Here is a 15,865-nt window from a genome sequence, read left to right as displayed (position 1 = left end):
TAGAAGGAAGTAAAGCTCTCGAAAGCAAAGACAGTAAAGGAAAAAGTGACCTTGAGGTAAGAGAAAAACAGTAGAAAGATAATCTGTAGAAATAATCTGGAAAATGTTTAATAGTATGAATATTTTAGTGTTAAGAAATAAACGGCTAAAAATCTATTTGTAAAAAATGCCAAAAATAAGATTACCATACAGTTTGAATTACGTTTCTACATTATTATATATAATATATGAGCTGTAAACTTGGTTAAGCACTGTAGTTAACGGAACATGTTACTAGAAGCTTTACAAACCTTAATTACATAATAGCCCAGCGAGTGATGCTTCTAACCACATAGTATCATGAAAGAAATATTGTGTCTGAAAAATATGTTTACTTCAAATAGCAGTTGTATTGCCGGTTGAATTATTGTAAGATAAGTTGTTAATATCAAGAGTTGTATGCACTATTCACTGACAAGTCTGTTTTTACTCGCTAGCTACTAGCTTTTAAACGTTTTAAACAAATCTTAATCGAGTCTATAATATAAGTTATGTGTTACAGAAGCTATTTCCCTCTTCACCGTCCTGCTTGGCTGGAAAAACTGCGGTGAACATTTGGTTGGCTAAGGCGGAGAGCAAGAAGATGAATTGTGAAGTGAAAAACAAGCCGTTCAAAGAGGAGAGATGTGGAGTCTACAGAGGACCCGGGGGTGACGAAGACTTCTAAGTAAAACTTAGAACATTTCTTGACACACTATTATAAAATACATTTTACGAAATTTGTCAAGTGTGGACAGCCAAAAACGTGCTGATTGGATTAATTTTGGATTAAACCAGATGATGTTTTGTCCCTTTTTACCATGAACCTTGTGTTTAACCTTGAAGTTTTTCTACTTACCAACTATTGGCTCACAGGGACTAAAAGGCTAATGCAATTTTAATAAAATATATAGACATTTGTATATAAAATAATATGTTTAAAGCTAGGTATATAGGTTATAATGCTCACATGATATTTAAGGTGTAAGGTCCGATGCTGCAAAAAGTCACTATCCTTGTGATCGTTCAACACTGGACCATCCTTACAATTCCATCTCGGATAGTTGCAGATATAAACCAAGTGCAAGAAATGCTAATTGTTTACAATTGAGTGTTATTAAATTTATAAGGCAATACAGTGCGAACCAATGAACTGAATGACAAAGTTATTAGTCAAGAAAATGCACTGTTAGCTACTGCGATACGCCTGGAAAAGAGCAATGACGTCATGGTGCAAAGTACACCACAGACAACGCTCGTGCAGTCGTTGACCAGAATTCGTGTGCGTACGAAAGATTGTGCGACCAGGCAATACTGGTTAAATGTATGTGTATACTCGTGTAAAATGTGTCATGTGACTGTGTCATTTATTTATGACACATCTATTAGTGGACGTCTGAAGATGACACTGTGTTGACGAAACGCGTCACATAATTAGCAGCGAATAGGAAAACCAGAAGGTAACATAAATATTTATTATTTGACGTTCTAGTTACTACTAGAAAAAATTCAACTATAGTGTTAGGAGTCATAGCTCCTACTGGAAATGAATTCAAAAATTGTGTGTCTTTTACACATTTTTTATTACACTGTATATTATTTAATTTTATGTACTGTGTTGGAAAAGAAACACCGATATTGAATTTGGTAAATTAGTAAAAAAAATTAAACCAGCTATTTACTTAAAATAGTTTAAGTACTGCCTTTGTGGAATAGGACCGTAACAGAAAAATTACTTTCATAAAAAAGTTCGAAATTACTCTAAATATTCCAGTTATAATTAATTGAGTTAAGTAGCCTGAAATTAAGAAACGTTCAAAAGTTTTAATTAAAGAAATATCGAATTATAAAACTTATCCTTTGATAAAATATGCGCAGTGGGTTAGAAGTTAACAAACAATTGTCAAAGTTTGTGCTCCTTGAAATTAGTTGATCTCTTCCGACTTGGCAAATAATTAGACAAATACACTTTATTCGTGTCTAGCTATTAACTAAATACATTTTCAAAGGAAATCTAATCCCAAAAATCAAATAAGCACGTACTGGTGAAAACGCAACACTCAAACCATATTAAATTGATATTTAGAATCATGTGGTTCAATATTAAAATTTTAGTAGGTAACTAAAAAATTAGGTGTGCATTACTAACCATAGAGTTAGTTTCTCAAACAACGGCACGGGAGGGACGGGTTTTGTTCTTAACATTCAGAGTATCAAACGGTCTTTAAAGTAGGTATCTTTTTTATTTGTTAAAAAAGTACTCAGTACTAGGCACGATCCGAGATTGTTTTTCACATTACTTCAGGCTAGACCTAGAGGTTGCGGCATTATCACTTAGACAAGATCTATTGGTGATTTGGCTGGATTTGAACCCGGAATCTCAGGGACTGAAGTACCGTGCTCTAACCACTGGACTAGCTTGCTTCCCCTACCTTTAAATGTTGGATTACTTTTATCTTAAGGTGCTAGTGTAGACATTAAAATATACAATATTTGGGTAACCCTTCCATATGACTAAAATTACTTATACAATAGAATTCAACCCCATCACATAAAAAAAAATAGGTATACAAAATACAAACCAATTTATTGTATTGCGAAACAAATTCCCAAATTATTACTCATCGACTCTTGTCAAAAACGGTGGTTGAGGGGGTTGAGGCAACCAACAAATATTTAACTTCAATTAACGTTGCCCTCATTTGTTTAATCAAACCAAAACAAATACGCCGACCAATGTTGAATGGACGAGTTTAAATCCGTTTTCATAACAGTTTGGTTTTATAACTTTTTACCACAAAGTTTAAAATTTGGCTGCAATATAGTTTGATCAATATTCAATATCAATATCAATATATGCAATATAGCAACAAATATCAAAACGGTATGATCTTGATTCCTTTTAGTGTTCATTGCCATTATCATTTGAGATGGGGACGCCATCTATGTGCGGATTTTAACCTAAGAGTGAAGGATGAGTGTAGAATGGAGTGTGTTGCCTTGTGTAGCTTTGTTACTGACTAAGACCAGCTGATTCATCAGTCAGGATCATTTATTAAAAGCCCGATGATCAGGAACAGCTGAGTCCAGTTTTGAAACATCAAAAAGCTACTGACTTTTCTCAGGATTGAACTGGTGATATTTTGATTACTTGGGGAGCACTATAACCACTCAGCTACCCAGCTAAACTATTCCTAGGTATAGATGTTGCGTACAAGTTGTAGATACGATGCCACGTTTTACGATAGAAAGACATAAAGAAAACTTTTTCTTTTCTTTGGTGTTGAAGTTTTAACATGAGATGAAAAAACTTGTCATGCACCTCTCTTAGATAATTCAATAGATTTTTTGTGTAAATAGTGTTTCCTACAGTTATTACAGAGCATAGAAAAAAATAGTCTAAACACTAAACAACACGGTTTAGTATCCAAGCGTTGAACGAAATGGGATACACTGCAACAGCTGATCGTAGTCGTAGTATCTCTAAGTGTTGCCAACTTATTTTCAAACGTACACGGATTACGTGCCTGATAGAAGCACGCTGTTTTGTGTTGTTTGGTTGGAATACTGGAGAGTGGCAAAAGGAAGTAAAAGCAGCAATTAGCAACTTTCTGTACTATCATAAGTGCAAGGAAGCCCACTTTGTCAGGTGAGCGTAGGGAAAGATTTTTATTGAAATACAAAATTAAATAAATTAAATTAATATTTAAATTAATAGGTATGGTGAAGTATGGAATATTTTAGGGTTGTAGGAAATATTAAAAAAAAAATAAGACAATTTAGTCATAAAAGACATTAATTTTTTGTCTTGCTTATTCCTTACCTTAGTTAATGTTACGACCACAGATTCCCCTAAAGGAAACAATTTATGCCATTATAAAGGTTTATTCATTTTGTTAGAAAAATCTTAATCACATTGTTTATCTAATCAAAACAAAGAAACTATTTATAAACAAGAAACAGGTTTTGAGTGTGCAACTCTTATTTTACGAAAAAACCATCTTAACTTCCTGAAAAACCACCAACATTTTTTTAACCATAAATATTGACGTATATCTTTTTGTAAAACTAAAATAAACTTAAATGGTAATTTTTTTTATTTGAACTTGACTGTTAAAAGTAATACAACAATTTTCAGTAACGTATAACCCTGATGCTAAATAAATTGTTATAATTTTAAAACAATACATGCTAAGCGTTAGCCTATATATTTATTGTAAAAGTAGATCGAACATTTTAAATAAACCAACTTATACATCTACGAAAAACACCCTTACGTTTGAAATTTACAACTAAGTTTAAATTACGTTATGAAACTCATATTGTTTTAGTTAACACAGTTTTGGGAGCTAATACAGGGGTATGTTGTTGTTCCCTGTTTTTAATTTTGTTACCTCTACCTTTGTGAAAACCACGACTGGAAGTTAATAACATGGAGAATTGCTACTAGTAGTACGCTTATTCTGCGCGTATCGGGATGAGTGAACATCAGCGCAATAATGAAAGAGTCCACCCACACCTAGCATACTTACCGGTACACTGGTGAACACAATAATGTTATTTGTATGGGCAAATCAACCCATGAGTCGGGGCAAATAATGGTGAGTCGGTGGTTCAGTCGGTAGCGTCACGCGGACTTCGGGCCTAAGGCAGCAATGTCGTGGGTTCGGATCCTAGTCACTGCCACTAAATTTTATCAGTACAGTTCACCTTTGTACCGTACCGGCTCACCCCTTGCTTTGCTGTAAACGATCCACGCACGGGCGCTTAGTCTATGTGGACGGGCTAATGCAAGGTTAAAAGAGGCTGTCAACCTCTTAAAAAAACCAAATCTCAGTCAACAACAATCCTAACTTCTCGTCCATTAATTAACCAAAGTCATTGGTAATATACGTAATGTATTTCCTGTTTCCCTCTCTTCTCTTAGCATTTTATTATTGCAGATACATTGATCTAACTGTCACAAAGAGTTCCCACACTCTGGACTGTTCACCTTGACTACTTCCTTCACCACTTCCTACGTCGTGGACCTGTTTCCCTCTCTTCTCGTAGCATTTTATTATTGCAGATACATTAATCTAACTGTCACAAAGGGTTCCCACACTCCGGACTCCTCGCCTCGACTACTCCCTTCACCACTTCCTACGTCGTGGACCTGTTTCCTTCCCTTCCCATAGCATTTTTGAATTGCAGTTACACTAATCTAACTGTCACAAAGGGTTTCTACACTCCGGACTGCTCGCCTCGACTACTTCCATCACCGTTTCCTGCGTCGTGAACCTGTTTCCCTCCCTTCCCATAGCATTTTAGAATTGCAGTTACACTAATGTAACTGTCACAAAGGGTTTCTACACTCCAGAATGCTCGCCTCGACTACTTCCATTACCACTTCCTACGTCGTGGACCTGTTTCCCTCCCTTCCTACAGCATTTTAATATTGTAGTTACATTAAGCTAACTGTCACAAAGGGTTTCTACACTCCAGAATGCTCGCCTCGACTACTTCCATTACCACTTCCTACGTCGTGGACCTGTTTCCCTCCCTTCCCATAGCATTTTAGAATTGCAGTTACACTAATCTAACTGTCACAAAGGGTTTCTACACTCCAGGATGCTCGCCTCGACTACTTCCATTACTACTTCCTACGTCGTGGACCTGTTTCCCTCCCTTCCTACAGCATTTTAATATTGTAGTTACATTAAGCTAACTGTCACAAAGGGTTTCTACACTCCAGAATGCTCGCCTCGACTACTTCCATTACCACTTCCTACGTCGTGGACCTGTTTCCCTCCCTTCCCATAGCATTTTAGAATTGCAGTTACACTAATCTAACTGTCACAAAGGGTTTCTACACTCCAGAATGCTCGCCTCGACTACTTCCATTACCACTTCCTACGTCGTGGACCTGTTTCCTTCCCTTCCTATAGCATTTTAGTATTGCAGGTATATTAACCTAACTGTCACAAAGGGTTTCTACACTCCGGACTGCCTGCCTTGACTACTTCCATTACCGCTTACTACGTCGTGGACCTGTTTCCTTCCCTTCCTATAGCATTTTAGTATTGCAGGTATATTAATCTAGCTGCCACAAAGGGTTTCTACACTCCGGACTGCTCGCCTTGACTACTTTCTTTACCGCTTCCTACGTCGTGGACCTGTTTCCCTCCCTTCCTATAGCATTTTATTATGGCAGATACATTAATCTAACTGCCACAAAAAGTTCCCACACTCTGGACTGCTCGCCTCGACTACTTCCTTCACCACTTCCTAAGTGTCGTGGACCTGTTTCCCTCCCTTCCCATAGCATTTTTAGAATTGCAGATACATTATTCTAATAATTGTCACAAAGGCTTCCCACACTCCAGACTGCTCACATTGACTACTTCCTTCACCACTTCCTACATCGTGGACCTGTTTCTCTCCCTTCCCATAGCATTTTTAGAATTGCAGATACATTATTCCAACTGTCATAAAGGCCCCCACACTCCGCAGCGCTCGCATTGACTACTTCCTTCACTATTACCTTCACTACTTCGTACATCGTAGACCTGTTTCTATATTTTTCCATAGCATTTAAGTATTACAGATACGTTAATTTAACATTCATAAAGGGTTTCCGTACTCCTTTCTTTTCACTGCTCACCTTTCCGCTTCCTTTACCACTTTCTACGTCGGGGACCTATCCCCCCCTTTCGCATAGCATTTTAGTATAAAAATATACCAACATCTTTGAATATTTAATATTCAATGCCAACATTAAATTGAATAATGTAAAAAGCTGCTTTGTTCTAAATACATACATACCTATATACTTTTAATTAAAAGGCGAAATTTTAATACTGAACATAAACGGTATATAACTGCCGACTAATATTGTTAAGTTCAATTTATTATTCTGAAAGTTGTGAAATTTAATTAGCTTAAATAACATTATTCTGAAAGCTGTGAAATTATAATGATATATATTCATAGACGCCAAACTGTTTACTCCATGAATGAAAGAGCTTAGAGTAAAAGTCGTTCTCTCTGTCTTAAGTAGACAACAAAATTGTTGGTCGCAAAACGTAAACAAATAAAAAGAAGAAGAAGGTAGCTCCTAATGTTATTCTTATGGGACAAATTTAAAAATGTTTTTTAAGTATTTTATTATTACTACTGAGTGGAATCGTCTAGAATTTTAATGGTGTCTTTACACTGGTGTCATAACTATTTGTGCAAAATTTGAACGCTATAAGTGCAACGGTTCTTGAGTTTTAGGTGCGAACACACACACACACACACACACATACTCCAGCGGACAACTTTTCTCCGACTCCGCTATACACGATACATAGATTCGTTCACTTCGTTCACTCATCTATTACCTAACAAACCTAAATCATTAAGGATTATCATTCATATTTCTAAATTGTCACAAAATAGTTTAAAATTAAAAGAGGAATTCAAACATTTAGTTTTAAATCAGTTTTAATAATCTTCGTTGCTAAATTGTTATTTATTTATATCTTATTATATTTATTTTGTATCTCTCATACCTCTGTTCTTTATTATAAAGAGATCTACTATATTTTCTACCCTTTTGGAGAAGCTACAATGGGTAATGGAAAACTAGTTATTATACTGTGAAATTACTTGTGTCAACTTGTATTTCAAATCAAAGTGATTTGTTTCTCTTACTGGCTATAATAAAAACTAAACTATACAGTGATGTGACCTAATCATAACTATACGATTATGTTATGCTACCCGATCTAAAATATACAGGGTGGCTGAAAAGTCACAACCTATTTTCAATCAGTAATTGTAATGACTTTTTATGGCACTAGAAAACAAATAAAATGTACATTTAAACATCTTTCTAGTTAAACATCTTATTTACATTTACTAAGTTACGTAAACTACTGATGTTACTGATAATATACCTTAGAAACGTTCAATTGTAAAGTTAAGAATAAACTGTACTCTTTAGCACCTTTAAGTAATAAGAGTAAACCTTTTTTATGAGCACGGTAATTGGTTATAAAATGGAAGGAAAGAAGATTATAGCTCGTAAAAAGTCTCCTTAGCTACGTCACACTTCATGTTGATTAAAGAAGTGAGAAGACTTCAGATACTGTTAACCTCTACTAAATGTTGCTAGGAAGCAAGCTGGTCTAGTGGTACTCTATGCTTCGGAGCCCGAGGTTCCGGGTTCAAATCCCGCCAATCCCCAATGGATTTTATCTGTATGATAATGCCACAACTCTGTAGGAATTGGTAGAATGTGTCATACAGTTCCGGGCTAGAACATATCCTAGGGTGTAAAGTTGGGACATTATAAAACTAGATGTTATACCAAATAAATAGGTTTTTGCAAACTTGTGGGATGTGTCCAGCTATTATGAAGATTAGTTAATTTTAAAATATCATTATAAGCCACTTACAAAACACGTAATACGTACCCTCTCATGAAAAGAAACATTTGAATCCCTACTGAACATTTAAATAATTGAAACCCCGTATATATAAAAAAAACATTAACATGATACCAATGATTACGATTATCAACTACGGGAAGTAAATAAAAGATACGTCTTTAACACTTAAAACAAATATTTACGCTTATGCTGTTACTAACAAGACGGTAACTATACAAAATGATGGTAAGTTGTGATCGATTTCGATTGGACACTCCAATCATCATCACACTCAATAGGTGATTATTAACTGTAAAATTATCATCATTTTATCCTTCATAAAAATTTACTAAGACTCAAAACACAAAACATTACACCAACCTTTAAGTTTCAAACCAGTATCGTAGCTGGCCACAACAGTTATTTTCATAAATTGCATAGATTGCCAAGGGCTTCATGCTCCAACCTCAAGATAAATTACGTTATTTGCTTTAATTTCTTTTTTTTATTGATAGACAAAAATAAAATATGGTTCTGTAATTTAATCAACCAATCCTGAGATGCCGGTTTGGCACAGATAGTAGAATTCTCTGCCAAACAGAGGCAGCTTGAGGCTTGAATTTGACACCTGCTATTGTCTGATGGTAAAGGTAATGTTTAATGATTTACTCAATGTTAAGGTAATAGATTTAAAGCCTTTCAAAACTAAGATAAATTTACTCTAACATCTATTAGAACACTAGGATGGTGCAAAAAGTCAGAGAAAGAAAGTTTCATTTACTTCCTATGTAACCTAAATTAAACACGAAACGGGGAAAAATCTTAATATGTCATATGTATCACATGTATTTGATTTTGCAATTTTCAAACATTATTAATTATTTGGTAACACAGTAAGACAGTAAGACTAAGTAAGGCTAAAAGTAAGACAGTGGTTAAAGGGTGAAAGATTATTTAGGGGTTGTGAAAGGGAGGGAGAGGATCAACATACATATTGGACATCTCTCAAGCACCATACTTCCCAGACACATACCGAAGTTTACTCATTCCTCTCGGCTAGTGATTAACAGCACTTCATCAACCTAAGTAAGATAGTGGTTAAAGGGTGAGAGGTTAGTTAGGGGTGAAAGGGAGGGAGAGGATCAACATACATATTGGACATCTCTCAAGCACCATACTTCCCAGACACATACCGAAGTTTACTCATCCCTCTCGGTTAGTGATTAACAGCACTTCATCAACCTAAGTAAGACAGTGGTTGAAGGGTGAGAGATTAGTTAGGGGTTGTGAAAGGAAGAGAGGATCAACATACATATTGGACATCTCTCAAGCACCACACTTCCCAGACACATACCGAAGTTTACTCATCCCTCTCGGCTAGTGATTAACAGCACTTTATCAACCTAAGTAAGACAGTGGTTGAAGGGTGGGAGATTAGTTAGGGGTTGTGAAAGGGGGAGAGGATCAACATACATATTGGACATCTCTCAAGCACCATACTTCCCAGACACATACCGAAGTTTTCTCATTCCTCTCGGTTAGTGATTAACAGCACTTTGTGATTAATGAAAAATCACGTAGATATCTGTAATTTATTGTTTGACAAATTAATTATAGTACGAATCTTTAATAAAGTACCCAGTTTACCAATTCTCGTGTAACTATTTTAAATATATTAAACACTATTTAATTCTATTCAAAGATGATTGACTTAGCAATAACAGTTTTTGATGAATAAAAAATTTATCAGGTATTTGGTTTTGGGTATTTATGAATTTTTTACTTGCAAAAACTTGATTATGTTATGGATGCTCTAGGATATTTCCTTTTTTATTTGTGTATAAACATGTAGTTATATCACTAGTTTGTATAATTTATTGTATAGTATAATAATGCATGTTAGTTTTGAGCGTATTTTATTTTATTTTACTTGGACCATTCTTGGATTACTCTTACATCATATCAATGCTTAAGTACTAATCAGTTAAAGAAGTTTTTTTTACCTTAATTTTGTTTGTTCTGTGGGTTATTCAACTTTTGATCTTTGAGTTTTAATTGATGTATATAGCTTTATGCAGAGGTGTCAGTAAATTGTATCATTAACTGCTCTATTACACAAATATTAGTTAAAGAAATAAAGATGGTTAAAAAAAATCAGTGTTTTGTTGCAAATTATCTTGATAAACTCATTAAATTTCTTGGTAAAAATTCAATTAAATTCTTTTACTTATTATTTAACTGCACATTTCAAATCACAGAATTATCGCACGTATTTACAAGATATCAAAGTTAAGAAATAATGTATGTTTTTACAGTTTTTTGTTGTTCATTAGCAAAACTCCATAGTGTAGTGTTTAGAGATCACAGTTCACCCACATAATAACAAACAACACACATAAACCTGTGCAAACATAGTTGTGCGAACACTGCCCGAAGTGTCTTTAATTAATGCTTCATTATCAACAACGAAAATGTACTTAATTTAATTAACCATGTGTTTATGGTATTCGTAAGGTAATTGAGTTAAAACTACAATTAACCACAGGCTCAATACTATTAGTTTGTTTTTTGTCGCCTTTTTACACCACTCTGTTTTAATGTTCCTTTTAGGCCTATATATTTTTAGGGTGTTCAAACAAACAATGGTTTTTGCGACATTACGGTTTTTTGTCTCTTTTTTCTTGTGTGTTACTGTAAGTAAGTTATTTTATCTATGCAGCCAGTAGGAAACTCTTATCACGCACAGGCTAATGTCCATGTGATATTTTTTTCCGTACATTATTAAATAAATTAATAAATAAAAATTTCTCTATTCACGAGCGTCTTTTAGTTGAAGAATTGTTTTACAAAGTAACTCATGTCATCGCTGCTTTACTATTTTAACAATAAAGATTGATTTGATTGATTGATGTAGTGTTTTAATAATATATATTTTAATAATATTTTCATCCTTAGAAAACCAAATTATTAAGCAAGTCACGACAATAAAGTTCACCTGGAAAAATATAATTTTTAATTAAAATTACACTTATAAATTTAGATGGTATTGGTACAGCAATAATTGGTTTGTATTTCTTATTGCAATAATATAATTGAAAATTGCACAGTTTTATTGATTCTAAAAGGGGTTTACAATCGTGAATCATCATATATTGGACGTTTCTCGTTAAGTTGATCCCTCTAACAGATGACGCGTCGTTCCTTTAATTCTCTATGTCTCACTATTAACCATCGCCAGCTGTTAGTCGTCAACGTAAAATTATTTGTTTGAAAATATAGCTCATTTTCCGACCTCTATTTGCCACAATTGTAAAACTGGAGCTCGGGCCGAAAAGAGCAACTTTACGCCCTAGTGATGTTACTAGGTACTAATATTTCATATTGATATTTTGTAAAAGGTTATAATGAAGACACCCCTTTTGTATGTCAGATTTTATGTATTTCCGTTTTACCTGAATTTCGTAGTACGCAACTAGATAGCAGATCAATTGACTTCCTAGGATTTAGAATAATTTTCCCCAGACATAAAGAATTAAGCACCTGTAAACGCAGTCCCAAAATAACGTAATGAATTAACGCAGGCCATTTAAACCCAATGTATCTATTTACTTATAGGTCGGTTATTTTATATTACGTACACCCTGCTCTTATATTACAGCCTATAGTCAGTAGAATTTATCTGACCCTGTAATGTACAGCTATAGGTAGATGATATCGGGTGCTTTGTATATATGTCTCATGGGGGTTTAATATATTGGTATTACGTGAATGTGGTAGATAACAGGTAGATAAAATTAGGTCCTTCTCAGAAACTTGACAGAACTATTTTTTTTACAATATTAAAATAATAATTTGATCTGATAATTTTAGTCTATTAAACTTTGATTTTGAAACGAATTCTTTGATATGGGCGTTGAAACATAAATGCATAAGGCACCGAGAAGATCTTTTACGGTTTATTTGATCAGAAATATGCATTTGTATACAAGCTAATGAAACCATTATACGATAAATTCTTGGAAAAAGTTGAAAACACTATTCAAGGGTTAATAAAGACTTTTTTTTACAAACAAGTACTCTAAACTTTGATCGTTTTTCCTTAAAAGCATTTCACCACGTTCATAAAAGATGCCACTAGAGTAGACACTAAAAAGGTAATATCGTTTTCAAACATCACTCAAATCAATCATAAAATGGAAATCAATACACCTTAATCAATATGATAGTTATTACAAAATACTGCGGAAATGGCTTTTGTCAAAAATTTTGGTTAAGGCAATCAACAAATATTTGATTTTCTACTATCGTTGCTTTCATTTGTTTTGTTTAATAAAACCGAAACAAATACAACGTTGACCAACGTGGAATGAATGAGTTTCAATCAGTTTTTCCTAACAGTGGTTTTCAAAATTAATTTTCATTACTACTGTATTGTAAACACTATATAATTTGTTCGAAAATATGAGCTTATGTTTGTATTTTCGCCTTTCAATTATTTATAGTCTTATAGATTTTTTTAAAATTAAATAATATGTGTACTATTAAAACCACAAGTTAACTAAAATCTTTAAAATTGTAATATAAGCATAAAAGTTAAAAATTAGAAAGAACTTATTGAAAAGATACCATAAAAATAAGCCTGATAAAGTAAATAGTTTAACATAATACTTAAAATTTAATCCACTCATTGCACCCGTAGTATTTAACCAAATGTATTTGTCAAAAACTAAAAAAACTACAAATCAAGAAAGCGTAATATATGTAAGCATTATATTATGATATAATCTTATTTTATAGCTCATGACTAGTAGACAATATCAGGCAGGACCTGTGGTGTCCAGCTATAAGCCTTATAGGTCGATAATATCAGATGCATTGTAAACATATCTCAGGAGGGCTAATAAATATTGATGCAACCTTTGAAGTATAGATGAGTGTGGTCCTAGGAACTCGAGAGTAACAATAAAAATAATTTACAGATTTTAAATAAAACATTTATAAAAGGGATTGGTTCCGTTGCATAAATCCGTTGCGTAGTTCTGTTTCATTAATGTGCAGTGTCAAGAAGAACTTTTTGCCTTATTTTGTTATAGGACTATATCTTCACTATTTTCGAAAACTACTAAAAACTATCAGATTTTTGTGCAAAGTCACATGAAAAAGGAGATATGTGGGATAAGGTTGATAACATAATTTTATGTTCAATTGCTAAACTACTACTTAGTTGGAACGGTAAATCTGAAGTTCATTTTGAAATCACATTATCATTTTAATGCCTAGATGAATCTAAATAAATCTACTAAGAGCTTAATAGTTCATTTGAACGTTAACAAGCAATACCGCAATAATTTTACGGAAAGAATTTTAATTTTTCGATATAGATTTACAGTAGTAAAGCAGATTATTATTTTAACAAGCTGCAAAAATATTTGAACCTCCATTTTTTATTTTTTCCCAACAATTAGTACAAAATGGATAAAGTTGAGTTTCGAGTGGGTATATCCGATTTAGGTCCCAGTGAACCGAAAAAGCAGGTTTCTAGGTGATATCTGTGGTCCGATTTTGATGAAATTCGGTATGTGGGTACCTCTAGACTTGAAGTCATTGTATCATTAAGTACTTTTAAAATTTTTGAAAAAATTTTGTGTACCTAATTGTAATTTTCTAATAAAAACCTATAATATTATAGACCATAGAATTATTAAAAAAAGTGGCCCGAACTATTTTAATACAAATCGAGTATGTTATAGTCCTCTAAAGGAAACTGTAAAACTCCCATTGTTGCATAGATTAAGATTCAAAAGTTATTGCATCGTTGGTAATTTTCTTCATAAAATAACTTAGTAACTCCCATTGTCCGTCCTTGATAAAGGTTGTTGACAAGCTAATGAGATAAGTATGTGTCAGATTGCTAATTCTGTTTATTTATATTGCAGAGACAAGTCTTTTTTTAAAGATCTTTACATATAAAGATTTCATTTTTTAAGCTTATTTTTTGTGCATTTGAATCCATACCTAAGATAAAACATCAGGATTGAAAACTTAACGCACCTTCATTCTGTATTAATATTGAAATCCTACTGCAATATACTTTTACTTATCCAACAATAAACTATTACAAGTATAAATTAACACTAATTGTCTTAGCTCTATCTGTCCTGCAATCTTCTTGATGAAAAACCCCTTAAGTCGTCTTAAGCTCAGACCCTTTAATCAACGTTAAAAGTAATCTCCTGCAATTCTTTCAAGATTTAATCTTCATCGTGTTCTCTTATTGCCAGTTAGTGTCCCATTTCACTTCATAAAGAATATTAATTCCATTGTGAAACAGTCTGATAAATTATTGTTCATCTCAATGTGTTTTTAATTAAAATGGATGGACTTGTGGCTTGTCATATGTTGTAGCATACTTGTAAATTGTGCTGATTTATACATTATTATTTCTCTATAGAAACTTACCTATTTGTTAGATTTTTGGTGGTAAATATAAGACATTTAAAGGTGAAATTAAATACGTATAACAATTAAGTTTGTAGTATTGAGTAAGCCTATTAGGTTTTAACAAAATGTAAATCCCTAGCTTACATAAACATATCATTTACCATGTATGATAGTAAATACCAAGCAAGTGACCCAAGCACTTTGAAACTATATAAGATTATCCTATTTTGAGATCAAATACTTTACAATTTCTCCAATATTATTGTTATATTAATCAACCGATGATAACTTAAGAAACAAACCAATAAAAGTACGTTTATAACGATAGGTTTTTAGTTTATAATGACGTCATCACATTGTGGTCACGTGACCAACATCTTTCCAAAGTTTTGTCATTGTTATGAGAGAAACACTTGGGACAAAGTTTAAACTCCGCTTCAAACTTTTACACATCTGTTTGATCTATAAAAACAAGTTTTTAGTTTGCTTTGCTAAAATAAGTTGAGCATCATAGGTATTTAAACTTAGTATAGTTTGAACATATTTACAAATTAAATATGATCATATTATTAGGCAAATGTAATGAACTTAGTACAGCAATTTATAAACTTATGACTTTGGTAATCGTAATCAATTTATCACAATTATATTTATTAAATAAATACTCTACAATGGAAAAGTAAAAATTAAAATTATAAAGATTTAAGAAAATTTAAATACAACTGAGAAACGTAATGGTTTCTAATTACTATTTAACAATTCTGTAATGTACGCGTATACATATAAAAACAAAAAAAGAGTACTCTTATTTTATGTAGTTATGATTTAAAAAATAAAATAGTTGTAATAAGTCCTAAACTGTATATGGCAACTTAAAAATTTCTAATTTGCTACATATTGAGTTTATGAAGCCATTATTACAGTACAATTAATTGGATAAAGAGATTGAATTCTTCGTTCAAGTGTTAATTAAAACAGCGTCACAAAACGGAGCTACATTTTACATCCAA

At 33.0% G+C, this 15,865-nt stretch overlaps 1 long non-coding RNA gene across 1 annotated transcript; it reads left to right on the top strand.

Annotated features, from left to right (window-relative positions):
- Positions 1-837, top strand: LOC128996183 (uncharacterized). The gene is made up of 2 exons (XR_008491025.1): positions 1-56; positions 542-837. It is a non-coding gene; the product is annotated as an uncharacterized LOC128996183 (long non-coding RNA).
- The last annotated feature ends 15,028 nt before the right edge of the window (positions 838-15,865 follow it).

Source organism: Macrosteles quadrilineatus, unplaced genomic scaffold (genome assembly GCF_028750875.1).
Source record: "Macrosteles quadrilineatus isolate MER2022 unplaced genomic scaffold, UCM_ALF_1.0 Scaffold_6__1_contigs__length_79288215, whole genome shotgun sequence".
Lineage (NCBI taxonomy): Eukaryota > Metazoa > Arthropoda > Insecta > Hemiptera > Cicadellidae > Macrosteles > Macrosteles quadrilineatus.
The sequence above is the reverse complement of the archived record's forward strand: the minus strand, read 5'-3'. Positions and strand labels throughout refer to the sequence as shown.